Consider the following 27,497-nt stretch of genomic DNA (forward strand, 5'->3'; position numbering starts at 1 on the left):
GAAATTATCAAGGTTACCTTGCTGCAGTTCCCTCAGTAAATAAAAAGATTGATATGCATTTCAGAAAAATGGCATTTAATCTTCAGTTCAGGTTAATTTAATTGAGTCATACATGTTGACAGTTATTCTGAAGTACACTGTTTTGACATTGCGTTTCTTCTAGGTATTTGGAGAGTTTGCTTTGACTCATTTGGAACAAACCTTGAGGAAGGTCAGCAGTCATGGCTGGAACATCACTTTCTTGAGTGACTGTCAAAATAAACAATTTAGGTTAGCACAGGTTATTGAAGTCAGTGTTTCTTTTGCGATCTTCTATATTAATTGAAACGGCTACATTATAAAATTTGCTTTTATTATACACAAAGAAGTTTCAGTGTCACTTTTACCATCCCCCAGTCACATCTTCCTGGTTAAATAATGCAGCAACAGCAAAAAAGCTTATTACTGCCAGGTTCTCTCTCTCCAAAACATCACTTAAAAGTGGAAATAGGATATTTTTAGGACAGAGAGTTTAAATTCACGTAGGCCAGATCATGAAAAGTTGGCTTAAGAACTGGACATCAGCTTGTGACTTCAATTTACTGCTCTACCACGGATTGCTGTTGTCTTGGTAAAATTACAGTTAGCACTTTCTTGCATTACTCAAGTATTATCAAGATCAATAAAGACTGAAGAGCTAAGATATCACAGTAACAGGGGCAGTGCAAGCATGTTAGATATGTTTTCAACTGAAACTAGATAACTCAGTAGAAAATGTGTACTTCCATAACCAGTTGTGTATGCAGAAGCCACCATCACCTACTGTGATTCCTTAGCTGGAATGGCCAAGTCTCTTTATACTGGGGCCAGGATTGCAATGATATTTTGACTGTGGTTAGACAACGCAAAATCATTTAGATCTTCAGTAAGACATCTTCCTGTACTGTTTGTAGAATGCTATCCTCAGGACAGATGGATCTTAAGGTACTTATTTATATAAACATTCTCAGAGTTTGCAATTGTCTATAGAAATATTCTCTCTATAGGATTCAGCCATATTAGCAACTCTTTTCTGAATTCACTATGAAATGTAACCAGAATCTCTGTAACAGAACTGAATTCAGTCTTTCACTTAAACAGTGATTAAGCTTATCGTCTCTAAAATTTTATCACTCTTGTAATAGGTAATGAATTCCTAACAACTTGGAAGTAATTACTAACTATTTGGAGTTATTAAATGTATTGTCTCCAAGAAATTTAGTGCACTGTGCCAGCCTTTTATCTAGAAATAACATCTGTGCAAAGTAATTCTTGAGCTGACCAGTTGCAGAGGGTGATTTTAAAAGGGATTTATTTAGGGTTAGTGGTTGTTCTTCCGTTTTCGTAATCGAGCATTTCTTTTTCATTACTGGCTAAGATTAGCAACCTTCATCAGGAAAGAAAAAAAATAAAGAGTTTTTTGCTTCCAAAGCATATTAATAGATGTATTATAACAGAGCCAAGACTTACTAAAGTGATTGTAGATACTTCAGAAAAAAACCCACTTGATCAAGTTCATATATAATCTAAATTCTATAAGAGGATACTCAGCCATAATCAACTCAACCAGTATGTCAATTGTTTGTCATACTATGTTTTAAAATCCAAGTGTTTTTGAAACTGAATGTCTTGTAATGAAAAAAGTTAGCGAAATCTAGATCTGTCTTCTGGTTAGTGAAATATTCCCTCATGCGGAAGTCTTTAAATCAGGCCAATGTTTTTTTCTTTCAAGAGATTGGTAACATCTAACTGTATTGGGTTTGTGTGGCAACGTTTTGGTAGCAGGGGGCTACACAGCAAGGTGGCTTCTCACAGAAGGCACCCCTGTCTGATAGTGCCAATGCCAGCTGTCTCTAAGATGGACCCACCGCTGGCCAAGGCCAAGCCCATCAGCGATGGTGGTAGCACCTCTGTGGTAACATAGTTAAGCAGGGAAAAAACACCTAGAGCAGGATAGAGGAGTGATAATAAGTGAGAGAAACAACTCTGCAGACACCAAGGTCAGTGAAGAGGAGGGAGAGGAGGTGCTGCAGGCGCTGGAGCAGAGATTGCCCTGGTGCAGCCTGTGATGAAGACCATGGTGAGGCAGGCTGTCTCCTGCAGTCCGTGGAGGTCCACAGTGGAGCAGATCTCCACCTGCAGCCTGTGGAGGACCCCATGCCGGAGCAGGTGGATGCCAGAGGGAGGCTGTGACCCCATGGATAGCCCATGCTGGAGCAGGTTCCTGCCAGGACCTGCGGACCCGTGGAGAGAGGAGCCCACGCCAGAGCAGGTTTGCTGGCAGGGCTTGTGACCCCGTGGGGGACTCACGCTGGAGCAGCCTGTTCCTGAAGGACTGCACCCCGTGGAAGGGACCCACGCTGGGGCGGTTCGTGAAGAGCTGCAGCCCATGGGAAGGACTCACGTTGGAGAAGTTAATGGAGAACTGTCTCCCATGGGAGGGACCCCATGCTGGAGCGGGGGAAGAGTGTGAGGAGGAAGGACTGGCAGAGACAAAGTGTGATGAATCGACAACAACCTCCATTCCCTGTCTCCCTGCACCACTCAGGGGGAGGAAGTAGAAGAAACTGTGAGTGAAGTTAAGCCTGGGAAGAAGCAAGGGGGGAGAGGCGGGGAGAAGGTGTTTTTTAAGATTTGGTTTTATTTCTCATTATCCTACTCTGATTTGATTGATAATAAATTAAACTAATTTCCCCAAGTTGAGTCTGTTTTGCCTGTGACTGTAACTGGTGAGTGATCTCTCCCTGTCCTTGTCTCAACCCACAAGCCTTTCGTCGTTTTTTTTCTCCCCTGTCCAGCTGAGGAGGGGGAGTGATAGAGTGGCTCTGGTGGGCACCTGGCATCCAGGCTAAACCATGACACTAACCAAGATACCTTCCCATCTCTTTGCGCATCTCTTTACTGCAAAACAGAACTCTCACTTTTCACAATTTGTTTAGCTTCTTGTCATTTTCTTAGAAACAATCTGGAGAAAACATTTGTGTCTTCAACAGACAAATATATTTTCCTCTTTTAGCACCTAAGTTGACCGACTCTGCACTGAGTTTCAGCCTTGTAGAACAAAGGCACAGGTTAAGGAGCTGCCATCACTGTAACTCCTGAAGGAATTTGTGTTGCAGAAGGCTACAACATTTGCCAGGTGCAGCATAATTCAAAGTCAGAAAGTTCAGCTTTCATGAAAGAAAATAATTATTTCTTTTAGCTGTAATCAGTGGTCTATTACCAGTTATTGGTTTTACCTTCTAAAATTTGGTACAATTCGGCACCTAGGGATGGATTAGCTGCAACTTGTAGTCAACTTAGTTGGTTTAAAATTCTTTGAAGTTTCCCAGTACAGGTAACTGTTTGGATAGTACCTATCCTTTCCCTCCCTCTTTTGTTTCCTTTAGTGTTTTTGTATGTATTGGTACTTGAAAAAAGTTTCAAGTATACTTCTGAAAGCAGGTGAGAAAGTTTAACAACTTGCATCAGTGCTATGCCGACGAACCTCAAATCCCTTACTGGAGGATGAATTTCAGCCGAGTTTTAATCAAGCAAAGAGATTTCTTGGAAGGCTCACCGACTTCCAGATGTATTCAATGTTATGATGGCTGTAATGTTTTTCTTACACTCACCACATAGTCTTCAGTAATGACATGACAACAATTCCACATTTGGAATACATATCTCTCCTTGAAGTTATACATCATATTTTTAGCCACTGTTATGCTCTTTGTGTATATTTACTCAGCCAAATAGGATTTTTGTGCCTACAGAAGACTGTGTTACCATTAATGGTAGGCTTTTTCTGGCTCTAAGAGTGAGCAGCAAGAGTTACCTGCTGAAAGACCTGGACTTGAGACATCTGTTGTATACCAGTATGTTTTTTCTCCAGTTCCTCAGAGCCTGATTTTGGTATACTGTATCATTCTTTTTTGTTATGCTTGAGCATTTGGTATATTAGGTAAGACATTAGTAAGTCTTCTCTACAGGTCATATTTCTCACATGCAGCCTAGGGATTCAGTCTAAACCTTGAAAGATGTTCAAATACTCTGAATATTTTGTAAACTGTTTTCCTGTACATCTCTGAAGAGTGGCTTACTGCTGATTCAAAGCAGCTATTCTGTGTGTTGGTTAATCCAAGACACAAATTCTTTCTTTTTCATGATAGATTCCACCTATACATGCTGAATGTCCACTGCAGTTTCATATCTATACACTTACCAACAGTCTTATCTTTTTAAAATAACACCAATATAATCCTTTAAAATACTTAGGTTAATATGTTTTATTTTCTCTTCCTGAGTTACAGGGCAGTAGCACTCCTCCAAAATATTGCTGTTAAATTTTCAATAAGCAGGTCCATGAGTCCAACATGCCACATTAGGGCCTTTCTCTGGGGAGACAATTAATTCTCTTTCCTTTTCAGTCTGCCTAAATTATAGGAATGTAATGATGGCCACAAGTGCCAGCCTGATGAACACATTCCACACTCTTAGCAAGGTTGATTTTGATACAAAACTAGTGAACTGCAGCCATATTACTTACTATACTTTACTGCACTATGTTCAGAATTTCAGGAACATTGTAGCTATTGATCAAGTGCCCAGTCCAGTTGAGAACAATTAATGACTAACTCAGTAGCCTTTATGCTTAATTAAAATAAGATTTCCCTCTATACTTTCTAATATATTTATGTCCGCTGACAGTCAGGCACACTGTTTCTTTACTCTCCAAACTTTCTAGGGCAGAGACATAGAAAATCATCTGCCCATGGGCTCCAATGTTCCACAAAACCTCATATTTTACACTTAGCTTTCCAACTAAATTAGTAATTTTAATTCATTCACAGTATTTTACGTACCAGTGTTTTCTGCTTTGTGTCTGTCCACTTGTTATTCTTCTGCATGACATTTTGGATGATACTACTCTGTAATTCTGCATCATCTCAGCCACCAGTCCCAAATATTACCTTTCACAGAATGAACACACCCTTTTTTCAGTTATCCAGGATACCCTGGTCAAATCCTACTTTCATTATGGTAAACCAAACCACTGAAGGCTGACTTAATTGTCTGTTTACAGGGAGCTATGACTTTCAACTGTTTTATTTTAATTGTTCTGGTTTTGGTTACTGACAGTTAACAGATTTTCCACTGGCATATATTTTCCGTTATGCTTTCTTGGATCAGTATGTCAATTTTAGTTTTCCATTATACAGTTTATGAATTCTCCTTTCTCTTTTTTTCCTCCTGTTGTAGTTCATTTCCATTTTTCTAGTTCTTTTTTAAGTTACTTGATATTTGATTCTGCGTGAATGGATTTTTGCTGTAATTTTGTGCCATTTCCCCTCAAATAATGCTCAAAGACTTCTCTGAAGTATTCTTTCTTTAGCTGATGTAAAAGTCCTCCTATTCCAATGCAAAAATCTTTCAACTATTTATTGGATTATACTTGTGAGTAATTAAATCTTCCGCAGTATCTTCTCCTAGAGCAATCTACATCAGGTAAATGAGACTCTTAACAGTACAGCTTCTCCTGCCAGGCCAGTTAAATGTCACAAGAGGCAACTTTAAGTCATAGAATCATAGAATCATAGGTTGGAAAAGACCTCTAATATCATCAAGTCCAACCATCAACCCGACACCACCATGCCTACTAAACCGTATCCCGAAGTGCCACATCGACACATTTTTTGAACACCTCCAGGAATGGTGATGCCACCACTCCTCTGGGCAGCCTGTTCCAATGTCTGACCACTCTTTCAGTAAAGAAATGTTTCCTAATATCTAGTCTAAACCTCTCCTGATGCAACTTGAGGCCATTGCCTCTTGTCCTATCACTATTTAGCTGGGAGAAGAGACCAACACCTGCCTCGCTACAACCTCATTTCAGGTAGTTGTAGACAGCAATAAGGTCTCGCCTCAGCCTCCTCTTCTCCAGACTAAACAGCCCCAGCTCCCTCAGCCCCTCCTCATAAGACTTGTTCTCCAGACCCCTCACCAACCTCATTGCCCTTCTCTGGACACGCTCCAGCACCTCAATGTCTGTCTTGTAGTGAGGGGCCCAAAACTGAACACAGTACTCAAGGTGTGGCCTCACCAGTGCCCAGTACAGGGGCATGATCACCTCCCTGCTCCTGATGGCCACACTGTTTCTGATACAAGCCAGCATGCCACTGGCCTTCTTGGTCACCTGGGCACACTGCTGGCTCACGTTCAGCCGGCTGTCGACCAACACCCCAAGATCTTTTCTCACTGGGCAGCTTTCCAGCCCCTCTTCCCCAAGCCTGTAGCGTTGCATGGGGTTGTTGTGACCCAAGTGCAGGACCCAGCATTTGGCTGTGTTGAAACTCATACAGTTGGCCTCAGCCCATCGATCCAGCCTGTCCAGATCCCTCTGCAGACCCTTCCTACCCTCAAGCAGATTGACACTCCCGCCCAGCTTGGTGTCATCTGCAAACTTACCGAGGGAGCACTCAGTCCCCTCATCCAGATCATTGATAAAGATGTTAAACAAGACCAGACCCAAAACTGACTGGCTGCCAGCTGGATTTAACTCCATTCACCACCACTCTCTGCACTTGGCCATTCAGCCAGTTCTTTATCCAGTGAAGAGTACTCCCGTCCAAACCATGGGCAGCTGGTTTCTCCAGGAGGATGCTATGGGGAACAGTGTCAAAGGCCTTACTAAAGTCCAGGCAGACAACAGCCACAGCCTTTCCCTCATCCGCTAGGTGGGTCACCTGGTCATAGCAGGAGATCAGGTTGGTCAAGCAGGACCTGCCTTTCATGAGCACATGCTGGCTGGGCCTGATCCCCTGGTTGCCCTTCACACACCCAGTGAGTGCACTCAGGATGAATCGCTCCATAATCTTGCCCGGCACTGAGGTCGGCCTGACAGGCCTGTAATTCCCAGGATCCTCCTTCTGTCCCTTCTTGTAGATGGGTGTTACACTGGCAATCCTCCAGTCATCTGGGACCTCCCCTGCTGGCCAGGACTGCTGATAGGTGATGGAGAGTGGCTTGGCCAGCTCCTCCGCCAGTTCCCTCAGCACTCTTGGGTGGATCCCATCCGGCCCCATAGACTTGTAAGTGTCCAGGTGACACAGCAGGTCATCACCTGCTTCCTCCTGGATTATGGGAGGTTTGTTCTGCTCTCCTTTCCTATCTTCCAGCACTGGGGGCTGACTACCCTGGGAATTACCAGTCTGACTATTAAAGACTGAGGTGAAGAAGGCATTAAGTACCTCAGCCTTTTCCTCATCCTTGTTGGTGACAATCCCCCTCGCATCCAACAAGGGATGGAGACTCTCCTTGGCCCTCTTTTTGTTTTTGCTTTATTTGTCAAAACATTTTTTGTTGTCTTTTACAACAGTGGCCAGCCTGGGTTCAAGCTGGGCTTTTGCCTTTCTAATTTCCTCTCTGCATGACCTAATGAGACCCCTGTACTCATCTTGAGTTGCCTGCCCTTTCTTCCATAGGTGGTAGACCCTCCTTTTTTTCCTGAGTCCCAGCAAGAGTTCCCCGTTCAGCCAGGCCAGTCGTCTTCCCAACCGGTTGGTCTTGTGGCACATGGGGACAGCTTGCTCCTGTGCCTTTAAGATTTCTTCCTTGAAGAATGTCCAACCTTCCTGAACCCATTTGCCCTTCAGCACTCTCTCCCAGGGGACCCTCTCAACCAGCGTCCTGAACAGGCCAAAGTCTGCCCTCTGAAAGTCCATGGAGGTGGTTTTGCTGACCCCGCTCTTAACTTCACCTCGAACTGAAAACTCTATCATTTCATGGTCGTTAAGCCCAAGACAGCCTCTGACAAACACATCTCCCACCTGTCTTTCTCTGTTAGTAAACAGCAGGTCTAGTGAGGCACCTCCCCTGGTAGGCTCACTTACCAGCTGCGTCAGGAAGTTATCTTCCATGCACCCCAGGAACCTCCTAGACTGTTTCCTCTCTGCTATCTTGTGTTTCCAGAAGATATCCAATAAGTTAAAGTCTCCCTCGAGAACAAGGGCTAGCGATTGTGAGCTTCTGCCAGCCTCTTGTAGAAAACTTCATCTGCCTCTTCATCCTGGTTGGGTGGTCTATAACAGACTCCCAGAAGGATGTCTGCCTTGTTGGCTTTCCCCCTCATCTTCACACTTAAGCGTCTGACCTTGTCATCACAATCGTTGAGCTCTGTACAGTCGAAGCAGTCCCTAACATACAGAGCCACCCCACCGCCTCTCTTTCCTCACCTATTCCTTCTGAAGAGCTTATAGCCATCCATTGCGGCACTCCAGTCATGAGAGTGCTTAAAGCTAGAGATCTATTAATTTGAGGCATGTAAAAACCCTCATACCATAGCTTGCACAAGTACCTGTCTTGCCTGTTGAGTTAGAATCATAGAATCATAGAATGGTTTGGGTTGGAAGGGACCCTAAATATCATCTAGTTCCAACCCCCCTACCATGGGCAGGGACACCTTCCACTAGACCAGGTTACTCAAAACCCCATCCAACCTGGCCTTGAACACTTCCAGGGAGGGGGCATCCATAACTTCTCTGGGCAACCTGTTCCAGTGTTTCACCACCCTCATAGTGAAGAATTTCTTTCTTACATCTAATCTGAATCTGCGCTCTTTCAGCTTGAAGCCATTACCCTTTGTCTTGTGACCACATGCCTTTGTAAAAAGTCCCTCTCCAACTCTCTTGTAGGCCCTCTTCAGGTACTGGAAGGCCACTACAAGGTCTTCCTGCAGCCTTCTCTTCTCCAGGCTGAACAACCCCAACTCTCTCAGCCTTTCCTCGTAGAAGTGCTCCATCCCTCAGATCAACTTTATGGCCCTCCTCTGGACCCGCTCCTACAGGTCCATGTCTTTCCTGTGCTGAGTTTCCAAAAAACCAAACAAAACATGACTGATAGAATCCTGTGATTACTCCCTTTTATCTCTTTCTTTGAGTTCCAGTCCTGAATGAAATAGAATGTTTATAAGTATAATTTTGTTTCTCCTTAGTAGAATAGACTAGAATAGAATAGAACAGTTCTGTTGGAAGGAATCTGCAAGAATGATCTAGTCCAACTGCCTGACCACTTCAGGGCTGACCAAAAGCTAAAGCATGTTGTTAAGGGCATTCTTCAAATGCCTTTTAAACACTGACAGGCTTGGGGCATCTGCCACTTCTCTAGGAATCCTGTTGCAGTGGTTGACCACCCTCTCGATAAAGGAAAGCTTCCTAATGTCTGGTCTAAACCTCCCCTGGTGCAGCTTTGAACCGTTCCCACAAGTCCTATCACTGGATGCCAGGGAGAAGAGCTCATCACTTCCCTCTCCACTTCCTCTCCTCAGGAAGCTGTGGAGAGCTATGAGGCTGCTCCTCAGCCTGCTTTTCTCCAAACTGGACAATCCCAAAGTCCTTAGCTGCTCCTCATAGGACATTTCTTCCAGCCCTTTCACCAGCTTTGTTGCCCTCGTCTGGACACATTCAAGGACCTTTACATCCTTCTTAAATTGTGAGGCCCAGAACTGCACACAGTTGAGGCCACATCAACACTGAATACAGCAGGATAATCACTTTTGACCGTCTGGTCATGCTGTGCTGACTTGTATTGAGCTTGCTGCTGACCAGCTCCCCCAGATCCCTCTCTGCAGGGCTGCTTGTCAGCCACTGCTCTTCAAATCTGTACTTGTGCCTGGTGTTATTCCATCCTAGGTGCAGGATTTGGCATTTGGACTTGTTAAATTTCATCCCATTGATCATGGTCCAATGCTCTAATCTATCTAGATCCCTCTGCAAGGCCTCTTGTCCCTCAAGAGAGTCAACAGCGCCTCCCAGTTTAATATCATCAGCAAGACTTGCTAATGGTGCATTGAACTGCTGCATCCAGATTGTTGATAAATATATTGAACAGGGCTGGCTCTAGAACTGAACCCTGGGGAACACCACTGGTGACCAGTCGCCAGCCAGATGTAGACCCATTCACTACGACCCTGTGAGATCTGCCCTTCAGCCAGTTCTTCACCCAGTGCACTGTGAACCTACACATCCCACAGTGGGATGACTTATCCAGAAGGATGCTGTGAGGACCTGTGGCTATCCCACTAACCTCTTACAACATAGAACTTCTAAAATATAATTGAATATTGGACTTTCAAAAAAACCTTATTCTGCACCAGTCAGCACTTCACGCTGAGCCTGCTGGCTTAGAAACATGTTCCAAAGCTGGAGGTCTAGAAGCACTGAGCCCCAAAGGGCCAAATTAAGGACCAGTAGCTTGCTGAAACTGTAGTTCAGACATTGAAGATATAAATTAATTAGAAATTGCTCTCCGAATGGCATCCTCCTTTTCCAGCTTGCTATAATTTCATGCACTATAAAGGCCACTTTTAAAAGAGAAGGACTGAATCAGGCTTTGTGCTAGTTTCTGGAAAGATACCCAAGACTGCCTGAGCTATGTGGGGCAAAGTGACAGCAACAGTGACATCTGCAGAGCTAGTACTGTCAATATCAGCAGCGCAAATGTGTTCTTGCATCTTTTATGAGCTTAATTCAGCAGAGGATAGAATGGATCTTTTGACAAATTCTGTGCTACAATTACAAGTCTGTTGCTCAAAGAAAAGACTGTTTCTCAGCTGAGAAATCAGAGACTTTGGTCATCTGTAGGCTGAACTGCTACAGTAATTTAACACAGAAGCAAGGAACATATAATCCAATTATGGCAAGTAATATCTAAATCACTCCTATTCCTTTTTTAATGGTTTGCTTTGGAATCCATTAGTACAAAAGGATCTTTATGTAAGTAAAATATTAATAAAGTGAAAAGTTGAAGGGATCATACTTCGTTGTAAGTGAACAAAGTGCATTCATTTATGTTCCCTGTAAGTCCTGTCATTCTTGTCCAGAATATGTTGTCATGGTATCCAATATGGCCATCTCAAAAAAGCAGTAATAGCAAATGACGGTGGTTAGGGATATGTAGCAGATGATTACTTTTTTCGTTTGGTACTTAATGCAGGGTTGAATAGACAAAGACAAGGGTCTGTTTCAGATGCGGAGGTAACAACATTCTGAGGCTAAACTCTGGAAAAGTGGGAACTAACGATGCTGAAAATACATGAAGTGGAACAAATGTTAGAGGGGATTTGGAGTATTTTTTTTGAGAAATGAATAGGCCTTAAATTATTATTAAAAAAAGCTTGGATCTCAGCTCCTATAAACCAGGTTAACATCTTGAAATTAATAACAGTTATGTAGCCAGATTATACAAGTCAAGATTCTGAGCCCTTCTCAATTAAGAAGGCCTTCAGATGAGACCTTCCTTGTGTTGAGGTCAGAACAAAACCTTTGCAGCCTGTGGCCAGAAACAGGCTGCTGTCCCAAGTTTGCCAACATGCAAAAGTATACTAATTTAATTTCAAATGTATACATTAAATTGGGTTAGTTAATACTGTGATAAAGGAAATGTTTATCAGCGTCTCCCAGTCTTTTCCTGGCCTGAGACTCAAGACCAAATATTCTGGCCAATATTAAGGGTGTAGAATTACTTTCATATGAATGACATGAATGGAGAGATTAGTTGTCTCGAAATGATTATTTTTCTGTCCCAGACCTTTAGAAATGTTTCCTAGTGTGCTGGGAAATCAGTGGCTAGTCCAAAAGCAAGACAAAGGAACAGTTATAAATATCCGTCTCCTTCCAAATCCTGCAGAAAAGATGGCAAGATTAACATATATGTGGCTGCATAATTTTTTTCTGCTGTCAGTCACCCTTAATCTCTTCCTATCTTAAGGAGGCAGGAAAACACAAGGATTTGAAGGGCCAATTCAGAGGGCTGGATGGCAATCCATTTTGCTTAACTGTAAGACTGCAACTGTGAATGGAAAGAACATTCAAAAAAATCTGCATATCACAGTCTTAATGTGATGACAATAGCAACCACCCCCTTGCCTGAGACTAAGTCTTCCATTGCTGTGTTCATAAGAAAGATGATCTCAGCCTTTTGCAAATAGAAAAGTTTAGCTGTTGCACCCCCAATAACAAACTCAGAGCTTAACATAGTTTCTTCCTTGAGGGTCTCCTAATTTATGTCAAAATCTTCCCCAAAATATCTAACTTTTTTTCCTGTCTAGGTTTAGCCATCAGCACTTCTAAATTCCCTCTCTAGTCAATGGAGAAAGACAGACATCTTCAGAAAGCAATTCAGAGAGCTCCTTCAGGTAGTAGTTTGACCTGTCTTGCTCCATGAACTGTATACAGAGCCATGATTTTTACTTTGGGCAGTATGAAATCACCCTCTTTGTCTTCTGGGTTTTATTTTAGCAGGTAATATGCAAGTGATGAGTCTGTGGTACTACCTGATAAGAGCTGAAAGTTTCAGTTTTCTAAAACTTTGCTTGTAAATCTTCAGTTAGGGATTGTGGTACAGATGAGAGGAAAAAAACAAGTCATATACACATAAATAGACTACATGTCTCCCACAGTATCCACAACCACAACTCTGAATATAATCCATGCCAACAAACGACGTCCATCTGTGAAAGACATTTTAGAATTTCTGAAGTACTCAGTAAATGGTCAATTCATAAAAGAACAATGATGTGACAGATTTTGTCCATGTACCCTAGATAAAAAAGGAACAACAGCTGCTTAAAATGTTTTGCATTTATCATCTTTAGGAAGAAAAAAATGGAATCACTCTCCAATCCCAAGGGATACTTATTCTGTGTCCAGTATGACCCTAATTATAATGACGATATAATGAAGAAATGTTCCCTCTCTTCCTGTAGCTGCATAGTGACAATCTGCAGAAAATTGCCTTCAGCTGTCAATATATGAATATATGTTTTCTGACAATGAGCTGTGTTCTTGTAATAGCACATGTTTTTTTAAGGGATTCTCTCATGAACTGCGATTAAGAAAGGAGAATCTGCCATGCTATAAAGAAAGTGCCGAGTAGCCCAAAGTCACAACCAGGTGGCAGCTTAATTTAATATCACTGAAAAAAAAGTCAAACCCGAAAGGGCACCAGCATTGATAATAGCGTGAATTACAGATAGTTGTGACCTTATTCCAAAGTAAAGTACACAGCAAGCTTGCATAGTCCGGTGCAGTAGCTGCAAGTCTACTAACAATGCTTAAATATTTCCTTTGTTAGAAATATATCCACGTATTAATCTCTTCTAGAGACTTTCATTTGCCTAAGTTACATTTTCTGATTCATAGGGGGTTTTTTGCAAAATTTCACAGAATAATTCAGCCTTTTTTTTTTTGGCATGACAAGTAAAAAAAATATTTTTTCCCATAATAATTTGTTTTAGAATTTGTTTCAATCCTAGCACAGAAGTCGTAGGTGGTAAATAAGATGTAATTTGGCGGGGTAGGAGCTCTGAACTGTTGTCCCAAACTTCATTTTGATTTCTTCAGTTCGCATTGCTGGTGTATTGAAAACATGCAATTCCATAAGGGAATTAAAAAAAAAACCCAGCGCCGTGCACTTGCATTAGTTCTTAATCTTGAAGCAATGCCTTGTAGCTACATACTTATAAATGACTAGCTTCTCAGTATCAAGAGTTTTCTTAGCAAGCCTTGAATGAACAAGTATAAAAATCAAGGCATACTTCTCAATTAAGGGTATTTTTTTCAAATGTCTGAGGCGATCTTTTTCTCCTTCAGGTTATTTGTATTTTAGCAAGGAACATAAGGTCAGTTTTCATTCAGATAACAAGCTAATTTCAGTCAGACTACAAAAATTAAGGACTTAATTGGATATAAATGTGTAACATGTGAACTCCCTTCTTTGTGGACAGCAGGATGGAAGAATATTGCAGAGGTTTTCTTGCTCATGACCAAAAACCTTGTTGTTGCAATCTCAGAGGAAGGAACCTGGCAAGCAGGGAATGTCGTTACTCAGTCTATCTGCCTGCCTCTGAAGGACAGGAATATCTATCGATTCTCAGGAAGGAATAAAGGGGACTTCTAAGCAGGAGTAGCAGATGAAATCAGTGGACTACTGACACTGAAGAAGAAAAACTGAAAAGCAGTATGTTGGCAAAAGGCCAGCATAGCTGCAACTGAAGAGTAGAAGACATGTTCCTAGGCAGGTAAAGAGTGAGGAGGGGTTATGAATTTTGCCCCCCTGCTTCAACCAGGTTGCTCATATGGTCTGACTTAGTTACTAAATCTGATCTTTCCTTGTCATTGCGCTTGGGATATTTGCACAGTGTTTGGCAGCCCTTGTTAAGCGATATTTTGATTTCAACCATGCAAACGACTACTGGGACGTGCCGAAAGCCAGGAGGTACACGCACAGGCTGAGCATGCGATCAGGCAGCCCCAGCTCCCTGAGCTGCTCTCTGCAATAAAAGGACTCACAACATTTAGCCCACGTGCATTGAAAACTGAGTGAAAGGTTTACCGTGAAAGTTGCTGTGGGGGTGAAGACCTTTTTTACCACAGTCATTTGGGGCCTGTTAGCTCCACTCCTGGTCTTTGCTATACACTTGTATTCTTTACAGGCTCCAGCTGGAGTGAAGTGGTGGTGGGTTCTGCAGTTTAATGTTTCTTTCCAGTCAAGAGCTGCTGGAGTTTTAAAGCCTGCACTCTGATTTCCAGAAACGATCAAGAGGGAATTGCTCTTGGTGATGGACCAGGAACTAGAATTACAGCAAAAAGTGTACTGAAATTGCTGTGAATATTCCTTCCTTCCAGGTGGCCAAAATTTGGTGGGAGCTCAGGGAGATCAGTAACTTAAAAAACCAAAAAGTAGCTGTACAACTCCACAAACTACATAGCTCTGTATTTTAGTTTTTCTCTAAGGAAGAGTAAATACAACAAAATTCATGTGCTAAGGTTTGTGCCACAGTTGAAAGCTGGGCACTGTAAAAGACAGTATTACATGTATATGTCCCATGATCACAAGGAAACTCCCCTGTCTTTCCTAGCCTCGTGTCATACCCTGCAGGATACTGTGTTTATGTTGCCCAACCTAGCATTAAGAAATCTTTTGTGCTGTATTAAGTACTGTCTTCCTGCTTGGAAGGATAATGCACTGGTTTTGAAGGCTGTGTGTTATTAGCATACGGGAAAAGATTTGTTAAGTCCTTTTCCTCCACAGCTGCTTGTTTGCAGTCTGTTCAGGTAAGCCTTGGCCTCCTGCTGACTCAGTTTCCCCTGCTGTGCAGCAGGGATGCCTGGCTGCTGCTGCTGTGCAAGCAGCGTGGCGTGCACGTGAGATGGCACGCTGGCTGAGGGATGGGTTACCCAGGGGAACCCACCTGCATCTGCAGGACCTGGTGCCGTGGCGGAGTCAGCAGCTACAGTGAGAAAGATGAAACGGGAACTTCGTCAGCTCAAGAGAATATGATCTCCGATAATGGCAAACTGACTTCTGGTAAGTGCCCTGAAGGAGTCAAGGCACCTTTCTGATGCTCATGTTGTATGAGATCAAGTTTATAATCTTGATCCGTATCAAGTCAGGACATGTGACCTCTTTTGTCTGATGTGGGCTCTCTGCTATAATCTATACCTTCATTATCTCAAGTGCAGGATAACTGTAACCCACGCTTGCTGTCAAGTCACAGCTAAAAACTACTGTGAACTGAAGGTGACTTGAAATGCAGCCATGCAATTACTAAAAGTAATGTGTCATGCAAGGAGCACAGTGCATTACACCGATTGCTTTGGGAGCGCGCTCGTCGCCAGCAAGAACAGAGGTGAAATTCGTATCCTCTGTTTTGACCTTTGTCTCCCGAAGTGGCTCGGGACCAACCTACCTGAAGGGGCATTTATTTCTCTGTGCTGTTTGCTACAGTTGTGATTACAGGTACTGGAGCTTGGGACCGGCTTAAAAGTTTTAGTAAGTCTGAGATGTGAACTGTGTATTTTGTATGAGCACTTCTTACCGTTATATTTTTTTTCCAAGAGGCTGTTCTTCGCAAGCACAGGGAAAAATATTATCATGATTCATACTTTCAAGCAGGGTGGGTGATTATGTTCCCCTGGTTTGACTTTCTGCAGGGCAATGCTCCTTCTACTTTCCTCCATGACTCCTGCATGATATACTTACATATATACGTATGTGGTCAGACCAGAATACATATTTTACAGTCCCACCCAGCCTAAGTAAGAACTTCAAGTGATTCAAAATTTACTGTGTCCCATGGTAAGCTGTTCAAATTGCTCCTTTTTACTCTGGCACCTGGATGGGTTTGTTTGTTGATGCTATATGAGCAGGTAGGTTGTCTGTTCCAAAATTTTCTTTAAAACATGATTGTCGTCAGTATTTGTGAAGCATATAAGACTTTCTAAAAGTAGAACTTCGCTCAACTACCAAAACCTAGATGAACAAAATATTTGAGGTTGTTTTGTTCAAATGATTTTGTGGATACAGTTTGATTGTTATGACTGGATTTTCTTTTATAGCTCTCTTGACCTTTATGTTTTCTGAAGCTATTACAAATGTTTCAGTCACTGTGTGAAATGGAATTTTAATTTTGGAAAAACTTATTGCATAGATGAAATGTTTAGAACATATTATGTGAGGAAACTTGCTATTACTTTTTAGATGAATCAGAAATAAAAATGATGACATGCAAAGAATTGTGAGCCTTTGGAGAGCTAAAGATTACTCCACTAGATGGAGAACTTGCATCAAGTACGCAACCAAAAATGTTAGCACTAACTGAAATCAGCCGTGGCTGCAAAAATTAAACTCCTAATAACGGAATGGTTTTTGTATCATACTTTCCTTTTATCATTTCTGATGAAACGCACTTTTAAATTTGTAACATAGACATCCTAGAGGTTGTAGAATGCTATATTAATTTATGTTTAAAAATTAATAAAAGGATTAACATATATTCCTTGATATGTTAGCTGAAGAAGTTGATTTTAGTAGTGACTAACTTTTCTGTGAAATATGCTCATTTAAAACATTTTTCTTCACCATTCAGCTCATTCTAATGAGGTGATGACAATGCAGGCTCTCCAGGGAAAGAAACAGTGAAAAATTTTTGCCAAGAGATACTTATTTTTAAAAAATCTCATTTAACTGGATCCTAGTTAATGATAAATTAAAGAAATGTCATGTGTTATTGTTTTCCTTGGTTCTGTAAACATGCCTAATATTATCACGTTCCTTAGAATTAGGAAGAGGACAAATGCTGACGAAATGAAATGTTTTAATGTGTCTTTTTATGTTGGATATAGATCCCAACCATTAAGTAGAACCAGGACTGAGGTTAAATTTGGAGTTTCCACAGACTCAGAAGCCAGGTGCTGTATTGCACTATTCTGTAGGTCCCATAAAGTGGAAGGAGAAAAAGACTAATGGGGCCAGTTTTTCTTAATCTGATGAGACTAATCTGTGGAAACAAATCTGATGGAAATTTGCAGTCTGCACGTTTGTCTGCTGGAAATAATTTGAAAGTGGTATATGAGTTGTGTAAGAGTCTGAGTGTAAAGCTTCTAGGACCCGTATGTCCAGAAGAGGACAATTTGGAAAGGGTCATTGCTTGTTTGGGTGTGCTAGCTAACGTTACGCTTCAAGGAACATTTTGAGCTGGGGTTTGGGAGGGTAGGAGAGAATTGGAGGCTTTGTGTTTTCTCAGGGGAGCGAAGAATCAGGAAGATGGCAGAAAGGGGTAAATGCTCTATGTCCTTCTGTACTATTTACATGTGTTTAATTAATGCAAGTGTTAGAGCTGGGATTTGGGAATTGAGGTCTTCAAGATATTTGTTCATGTCTTTATTCTGGTGGTCTGACAGAGTTAGGAAGAGGGCAGGTGACAACAGGATAGAAGGTTGGATGTACCTTCTTGTTATTGTGCTATTATGCTATTACGCAAACAATTAAGGTCACATATAGGGTTTGGAACTGGATTTTCAAGACTCTGGTTTATAATCTGTTCTCTGTGGCTTGCAGAGTTCAGAAGACAAGATAACAGGTGTTGGCAAAGGCAAATGCGGTATATGTTATTGTTTGGATGCGTACTGGGTTATAACTAAGTTTAGGGCTAGTGGCAGGCTCTGTGTTAGGTTATGGCTCTAACCTGCTTTATATTTAGGACTGAGGTTAGGTTTCAGGTTAAGAGGGATTCTCTGCTATTGACACATTCCTTCCTAAGGGCCCAGGTCATTGCTGTGTCTTATTATTACTAAAGACTTGGAAGTGGGCAGGTCTTGGAAGGGGTCGGTGTTGTGCGTTGTCTTGTAGAGGCTAGATTTATACAGCTGTACTGACTAGGGTTAGTGTTAGGAATCAAGAATCTCAAGTTTACTGTTCCCAGTTTATGAGTGGATTCTCCAGAGACTAGAGAAATACAAAGATGACGTGTTCCTCTATGGGAATTTGTGCTTTTTTTCCACTTTCATTGCTATGCTCACTCATGGTGTTGGTGTTAGCATTAGGATTGGAGCTAAAGTTAAAGTTTTAACTTTAATGCTTAAAGGAATCTCTTTATTTTTTGCATTCTAGGGGGTCTAGGTGACTACAAATAGACAAAACAGTTGGATGGGCCAGTGCTTTATGTTCTCATTTACTTCTGGGCTTCCTTCAATTAATTCATATATTTAATATTTTTCATTAGGATTTGCACTTTATATGACTTACAAAGACAGAAAGAATTCATATTTATTAATATTTATTTATAGTAATAATTACTATAAAATAATAGCTTTTAAATTGTTAAATAATATAGTGGAGAACACTAGAAGGGACTCCTGCTGATAATTGGGTTTAGGTAAAATAAATTTAGAACTTAGAAATCCAAAGCTCCAAAACTACAGTATATTCTCCTCTTATGCAAGTTCTACCCATGTTTGGAAAGGGCAATTTCTTAAAGATATTACTGGAATTAGAGGCCATATCTAATTAAACTTCATTAAGATTGAATTCGGGGCGGGAGTTATAATTCAGAAACCCAGTATTTAGAGTCGAGTTTGTTACAGCATTTATAGGGCCCTCCAGGGCAGGAAGGGGGAACTGATCGGTAGGGGGCAACACGTTATTTTCTTCCCACTGATGAAAGGGAACTCCTGCCAGGAATTACAGTCAGAGTCAGGGTGAGGATTTGATAGCCCCCAGCTGCTCCTGGCTGGGGTGGTGGGACTGGATGGGCTGCCAGGCCTGGGGGTGCCTGTACGAGGGCTGCAAGATCTGATGTGAGACAGAAGATGTGTGACTGCAGTAGTAAAGACTCAGGGTTTCTTGTAGTGTATGAATTTGCCTCGTGGGCACAATGAAAGTCTGCATTCAGCCTGAGAAGAGAAGGGTCTGGACCTTAGAGCAGCCTTCCAGTACCTGAAGGGGGCCTATACGAAGGGTGGAGAGGGACTTTTCACAAGGGTGTGTAGTGATAGGACAAGGGGGAACGGCTCTAAACTAAAAGAGGGCAGATCTAGATTAGATATTAGGAGGAAATTCTTCACCATGAGGGTGGTGAGGCACTAGGACAGGTTGCCCAGAGAAGCTGTGGATGCCCCCTCCCTGTAAGTGTTCAAGGCCAGGTTGGATGGAGCTCTGAGCAACCTGGTCTAGTGGAAGATGTCCCTGCTCATGGCAGGGGGGTTGGAACCAGATGGTCTTTAAGGTCCCTTCCAACCCTTACCATTCTATGATTCTATGATTAGGGTTGGGGAACATGAAGGTATTCTCACACGATCTGTTTTGCTCATTCCTTGTTTCCATTTCTGGGCCTCATTTTCCTTGATGAGCCATCTTGCCTGTATCCCTTCAGAAGATGGCAATTATTTCACCCAAATGTAAATCCAGGCTCAGCTGATAATTTGTGTCAGGGTAACTCCCAGAGAGTTTGAGAGTGGGCTGCACTGAATCTGACTTTGTCTGTCAGGACAGGTGTCCGACACCCACTCGTGTCCCAAAACCCCATCGTATCATTCTCTAGGACACACTGATAGAAGTGGTGTTACGCTGGTGGCCGGTGAGAAGTACACTTTGAACTGAAAAAAACCAAATAAAGGAATCTTGTTCATGGGTTGAGTGACAGCACATCTGGTCAGAAGCAGGAGGAGAATGGTTCCTTTCCATGGGAACATCTGGGTGCAGCTGGAGAGCAAAGGTTTCAGTGACTGAATCCTGTGGGAGAAGAGCAGAGGGAGGCTTGCAGCATGAGCTGGGCACTGCTGCTTGGGCCAGGAGGCTTCCAAGAGTGGCAGGGAGAAACTTTCTTCTGTAGGTAAGAAACAAGAAATTTCCTGGGATGCACAGGAGACTGCGTAGTTTTCTTCAGTCCAGAAGGCCACTGAGTTGGCTGTCACAAAGCCTGGGCACAAGAAGGCCCCACTGCAAGGTATGGAAAGCAAACATTGAGTTTTTAATAAACTTTTAAAAATGTCAGTTTTGCCTGGTTGAATCACTTGGAGTTTCCTGGGTATAAACCCAAAGGATTCAGTTTTCTAAGGAAAGTGACTTATCTGAATTTAAAAGTCTTTTTTGGAGGGGGTTCATCACTGCAGGAAAAAGATCTTATCTGACCCATCCCCAGAGCTGGTAAATGCAGTTTGCTTCTCAAAAACCTAGATCGCAGTAACTCTTCTGAATTCTGCATTGTACCAGTTTTGCACCTTCTGCTTTGGCGATAATGAAATACAGTCTTTCAGCTTTTTCTTTTTGCTTTCTGAGAAAAAATATCCTGTTTGTTTTCATAAGTGCTTAGAAGTATTCAGAAGTGTTTAAATGAGGCACATGTCGGTGTACCAAATTAACATGGCAGACATAAGGAGTGCTGTTGTATTTCTGTCTTACAAATCACCTCCACCTCATTATCTGCTTTTTGAAGGAATGGTCTATCTAGAGTTATCATCTAATACATAGTAGCTGACAATTGCTTTTTTTTTTTTTTGATGGTACAGCTTTGAAATGGATTAATTGATCAGGAAAGCAAACAATCCTCTAATTTCAACACAGTTAGGGAGGGTTTAGTAATGTTTTTGCTATGTTGAGAATTGTTTGGTCCATTTTCTAGCACTATGTTCCATGTGCAAGAGTGTTCTTGACTATTTTTCATAGTAAGTTATGCTCTGCCATCTCCAGTGACCATTGTAACAGCGTGTGTATGCCAGTAGAGGTAATGCTACAGGAGGCTGACATACTCTCAAATATTATGTGATAAACAAAGAACAGAAAATAATTTATATCTCGATTGCGCTTCAAAGCAACAGAAGTGAGAGCCAGTCTGAGAAAAAAACTTCTGTTTTCAGATCTCTGTGTGGAAACATTCCAGGTAGCTGGATAGTCTGGGTAATTGTTTTCCATTTAATTAAGGTAGAAACAAGAGATCAAGAGCCAAGATGTCCACAGTCAGAGATAAAATCATGGGACACAAAGTTCAGGTGTAATGACAGCGATTTTTGTTTTAAAGTGTGGCATCTGTAGAACAAGTGAAAACTCACAAGGAGGAAGGTTGTGCACTCCTTCCTCTTGCTGCAAAGCAGCTGTGTAAAAGTGACCTCAACAAGATAATTGCACGACACAATGAAATGTACCAGAAAAATCACTATCTGCTGAAAAGTGGAAAGCCTTATGTTCAGAAGACAGCAGATGCAAACATCTTTTACCTTAACCTGTCAGTTCAAATATGTTTCTAAGCTGACATTTTTTGCTTACGTTGAAACTGGTTAAGAGAGCCTGCATGACTTGTTCTGTGTAAGGGAAATATTGATTTTCAGTCCAGAAGTGCTTCATCATCTCCATGTTTTCATGAATACAAGAACATTTATGCAAGTCCCAGAAGTATTACTTCCCCAGGAAAATATTGTAACAGTCCAGTTTCACACTGGCATGATTATATCCCATTTGATCTGTAAGATTAGTAATTTAGAGCTAGAGTGACAGGAATAAATTCCGTTTTCTTTTATTCTCTGTGTCTGTATCATCCATTAGTTAAATAATTTTCAGGGATCATCTTTTCCACGTGGAGAAATCAACAGTGAAGTGATCATACTATATATATGAAGAGTTAGGTGTGCAAGCGTGGGTTCTATGGGAGCCACTTGTCAACATGGAATGATAACAAGAAATCTCAAGTGAGCATAAGCCTCCCTCCATAAACAGCTAAGGCTCTCCATCTTCAGTAACTCTCTCCTGAAATTAGATACACTTTCTCAGAAATCCCTAAAGCAGTCAAGAGGCAGATCCAATACAATTTATTCAGTGTTGTGAAAGATTCACTGTCGTATTCGGACTTGATTTTCTGCTTTTGGAGGTGGCAGTGCAGGGAGAGTTGAGCATGGGTTTTATAGTTTCTTCTGACGAAACTTCAGCATGCTGTATGAAGTAGTCAAATGGACTTAGACCATTCAGATCTCCTCAGTCTTTGAACTCCTCTCGAATTTCTGTATACAAAGTAGAGACAGTTTAAGAGGACTAATTGAGAGAATTTCACTCTAGCTGATTTGAGACACGGTGATAATATATTCCCTTGGGAAGTAGATGATGTTGTTCAAGTCATCCTGAGATTTAACCTTGAGTGTCATATATCCTGGATCAGTGATTTAACCTCTAAATTTTTAATAGTGATGAGAACATAAAAAAGCAAGGACAAAAGATGTAGTACTTTTTTCTTAATTTTGTAGAAGAAACAGGGTATTTTTGTCTAAGAACACCAGTCCCATATGGCCTCACAAGGGAGAAAGGCAATGGTATTCCTATCATTTGGGAATTCCCTTTGAGTGCATAAGCAATTCTGGGTGTGCCCCAGATATTTTATTGGCAAAATTTAAGAGTCTGGAAACTTCAGGCCTTTCCGGAGCAAGGAGCTGCTGAGTGAAGGTTTCGGGTAGGTCAGGTTTAGATTCAGTGTGTAAACCCCGGACCCTAATCTTTTCATGAATCTAGCTTTATATTCCCATCCTTGCTCTTGTGCTTCTGATTGCTAAATGAGAAAAGCCCCTAAAGAGTGAGAACACTCCCTTTCTCTAATTGCAGGGTGAAATCCTGAACAAATGGCAAGGCACCCATTGACTTCAGCCATGCCGGGAGTTGACATGTGGTTAAAAGATAACTGGTTTTGTTTTTATTGTATGTCTTTCCCCTTTGTTCATGAGCATTGGCAGTGAACCTAACATAATGAGACTTACAGAGCTTCCCTGGACAATATTATTCAAAAAAGGAAAAGGAAGCTGTCTAATGTATCTAATAATAACTGAATGATAGCAAACTATTCACATGGTTGTGACTAAGAGAGGGGGTTTGGTCCCATCTTCTGTTCCTATGAAATATGCAAAGCACTGAGCAATGAAGGATGGCAGAAAATATGCATATCCATGTCAAAAAATGTAAGTAACTTTTCATTAGAAAAAAACTGAAATAGTTAACTACAATTCCTAGTTAATGGTTGTTAAACAATTTATGAATTAGCGTACAGACTTCTTTTCCAGCCGTTACCAATCAGTCTGTATTTATACTCAAATAACATTTTATGACAAAAAAGGTAAATCAGATGTTTTTATGACCTAGGTATGTTGTGTTTAACTCAATGTAAACATTTTTCCATCCTTTTATCCACAAAAAGATTTGTTTTGCTTGATCAGAGAAAATATTTATGCCAATATTCAGTTTTGTTCTCACCCCCTCAAATGTTTCAAAAACAGTTGTTATGACTATTATGACTAATAATTTATGTTTTCTATTAGTTCTTTTTCAGACTACAGTGCCAGGATTTGTTGCTCTTACTAATTTAAATGTAATTGCTATGACGAAATTGTTCCTGCCAGTTAGAACACAGAGCATACAGCAAAAAATCCAGAACCTACATGTCTCATGGGGTATTTTAAACTATCATTGTACTTCAAATTAACTGATTATAAATTGACTCAGTACAGTTACTAGTTTTGTGAAATTGTTCTACATATGGCCTGCATGTTTGTTTGGCTACAGGCACTTCTCTGCTATTAAACCCAAACTGGTTGTTGTTTTGGGCAAATGTTTGTGTAATGTCCATAGTGTTCTTCACAACAGTGTTAACAAGTAAGTAATTGATTTACAAATTACCCTGAAATCTGTCTACTTTGGATAGTTCCCTGACTTTACACTGCAGAATAGCACAAATGTGGTCCTTTATTAGAGAATGCTTTGGCTACTGAGCTGGGCTCTGTGTTGTCTTCTTTTGCTCCTGCTTCCTTATTCCCTCACTTAGTAGTATGTTTTCCAGGAGATACTTATGAGGAAGGCGTTTGAGTCGGTGCCATCACAATGATCAAGATTTTGATGCTGAATTTGGTTACGTGCACTGGTTTATTTCAATTCCCATCCTTATGAGAAGGTATGCCTGCTTAGAAAACTTGATTAAAAATATTTCTGCTCTTTGTTATTTGCTTTTTTATTTTTCAGTGAACACAGCATCTGCTTACGTCTTTGACAACATTAATAAATGTCTTTCTGGTTGCACCCCTCCACTGTTTTTTGCTGAATGTGCAGCTAGCTCTAGTTTTGCTGTGTTTTGCTTTTTCATTATTGAATCACACTTACGCACTAAAACATAACATTTCCTTTTTCTCTGTAATATTTTGTATCTTTCAGTTAGATGTGTTAAAATCCCCATCCATTGCAAAGCACTCAATTTTGTCTATGTGCCAGTATCTCTTGCAGGCATTACTTTTGGGATTCTGTGCGTTGCCCTTCCCCAATGTCATTTATCTGCCTTCAGCAATGAGCAGGGCTTTCCTGAGGTCAGGAGAGGAAAAGGGTGCGCCTTTCGAGACCCTTTCTGCCTTCCTGCATAGGTCACCTCCTATAAGGTGAGAAGACCTTCTGGCTGTGGGTGTTGTTCTATGGCACAGCTCTGCTTCTGAGCAGAAAAGTGTGTAGGCAAGATGCGGGATGCTATGGCCTTTGCGCTGTTTTCCCCCCGAGGCACCACGCACCAAAGTCTGTTCTCGGAAGAGACTGGAATCTTTTGCATCGATCCAATTATATGTAAATGCGTGGGACTCAGTTTCATAAATGGGATTCCAAATGGCTGGTAAAATCTCGCATGCTGAACTGCTAATATTTCATAATTAAGAATATTAAACAGAAATTATGTTGTTACGTTATGTGTAATTTTTCCCATTCATCACATTTTAGATTGTATTTCGCATTATTGTTTGGATGCATTTGAGCATTTTTCATCCAACTTTGTTGAATAATTACTTATCTATCATCTGTTAACGTCTGCTTGATAGCTAAACAGCCAAGTCCTCGCATCATAGCTAGGAATATTTGCTAGTTTACTGCTGTTGCTTTCATATTCGTTGTTTGTTCTGTAATGGCCCTTAAACATTTCCCATGCATATTTGGGCTAGAATGATTCTTTACATAATGCCTTAGAGGAAAACATGGTTCTTCTAATAGCAATTAAAATTAGCAGTGATATTAGGATAAGAATTTAAAATCACTTCTCACTCCTGTGCAAAATCCCTTTTACCATTTAAAAAAAATCAATTTTCAACAATGTTGTATACCTCATGCATAATACAGAGCTTCAGTGATTTACTTCTTGTTTTGGCACGGGCACAGTTGAATGATATAAGAGCTAATTTTGTTTTTCTGCTTTAATAGCTTGTATTGTCTGCATAATGAACCCTGTCTGAGCTTCATCAGGAGAGTTACATTGTTCGTACACTTCTGTTAGTGAAAAATTTCCTGCTTCTTCTCCAAGAATTTATCTTACCTGCAGTCTGAAAGAAGACAGTCATTCACACAAGTATCAGGAAGACACAAATCTAGAGTTGGGTTTTCTTCTTAAGGTGGTTGTTACCAAGTGGATGCAGGAAACAGAAGTGTGGAACAAAGTTGTGGGATTGCTAATGGTGTTGAAAGACCTTCCCAGCCATGCTACACATTTGGAGAAATGCAACTGTGATGTTTCCACTGGATCAGATGAGGAACGATGACATACTTGGAGAGATGCTCAAAGAGGCTTTTTTTAGCCAGCAGTAGAATATGTTTTTTTTTTTTTTTGTAGAGAAGAATGACAACAAAATAACAGTGAGGACTACCAGATAGATCAAGAATTTAAGATATCTGGACTTCTGGGATGTTTGACCATTTGGAAATATTTCAGAATCTGAGCTCCTTTCAATTCCCTCTGTAAAGAAACAGCTCAAATCAAGAAATGAAATGGGAAGCTGGGAGAAGCTCACTCTCAATATTTATCATGAACTAAATAAGGCAAACGAGGGTAAAGCAAATGTTATTAACATAGCTAAAGCAATACCAAAGAACCTAGAAGAAAGAATGAATGCAGTTAAAAGCAGGTCAGCTGTGAAAGGCAGTAGAGCCACTGGAAGGCAGCAGAGGTAGGGAAAAATCCCGTCGAGGAAGAGGCACTAGGCAGTGAGGAATGATGGAAGTGCTCGTATATTAGTGCAGACCAACATACATTGCTGATTTATTTTTATGCTTCTGAGGGGGAGGCTAGTATATTTTTCCTTGCCAATTATCTTAAGCTATGTAAGATTTATTATAAATTATTATGATAAATAGTTATATGTTAAATGGATAAAATTAAGCTGAAAAATAAGTATCTTTTACATGGAAAGTCTTTGTAACATTAGTAAGCGCATCAAGGTGTAGGAATGTTATTTTTGTAGCAATAATGAAAGTATGAGTGCATGCCGCTGTCTGCCTGGATTCAAACTGAGTTTTTAGATCCAAAATTTACAGTGAAACATAGTCACAGAAAATAAAGTCAATGTTGAACACACATGCTTTGCTTCACGTATTTGTGTTTTCACAAAACACAGAGGTTTGTCAGCTGGGCTATGTACATAGAAAAACAAGTGAAAACTCAACGTAGTCATTTCACTCTTATAGATGGGATTCCTAGAAGCTAAATTGCAGTGACTGCCAGCTCTCTGGGGACTCACGTGTGACCCAGACACTCAGAAACTGCTTGCAAAAGCTGAAGGCCATCTGTAGTGCTGAGGTAAAGGTAAGCATCTACCCTTTTTCAAATATGTCAAGAGAATTGATGTAGACTAAATGATGCCATAGAGTGTTTAGGCATTTTTTGTAAATCCCTAACAACTTTATCTATCTAACTAAGCAGATTCCAGCTATGAGATCTGGGAAAACAAAATGGCATAAAGAGAAGGGAAAATTAGCTGGTGATATTTTTGTTGTTCACTTGCTTCTGGTTAGAGTCGTTCATGGGTCTCCATGAGAATAAACACCGATCAGATGCACTTCAGAGAACTTTTCTTGAAGCTGAGAGTGTTGGTATTGCTTTCTGCAGAGACATCTTGATGAGGCCTCTGTCAGAGAGTAGATGAAATACATGGGAGCTAAGTTCCAGCGTGACAAATCCAGTATTCTAAGCTTGCATCCTTTTTGCTATCAGTAGGTATTTTTTTCTGTTTATAATAGCCCTGTTTGTCATACAGGTTCTGAGGGTATGTAGCAAAGATGGAGCAGTTCAAGTTAAGGTGACAAAAATTTGTTCCTTTACTTCTATTCGGGCAAACCTGGATCAGCCAGAGGGATTTTGCTTGCATGGATACTGTCTGAAAAGTACCTTTTGCATT

This window comes from Opisthocomus hoazin, chromosome 3 (genome assembly GCF_030867145.1).
Source record: "Opisthocomus hoazin isolate bOpiHoa1 chromosome 3, bOpiHoa1.hap1, whole genome shotgun sequence".
Taxonomy (NCBI): Eukaryota; Metazoa; Chordata; class Aves; order Opisthocomiformes; family Opisthocomidae; genus Opisthocomus; species Opisthocomus hoazin.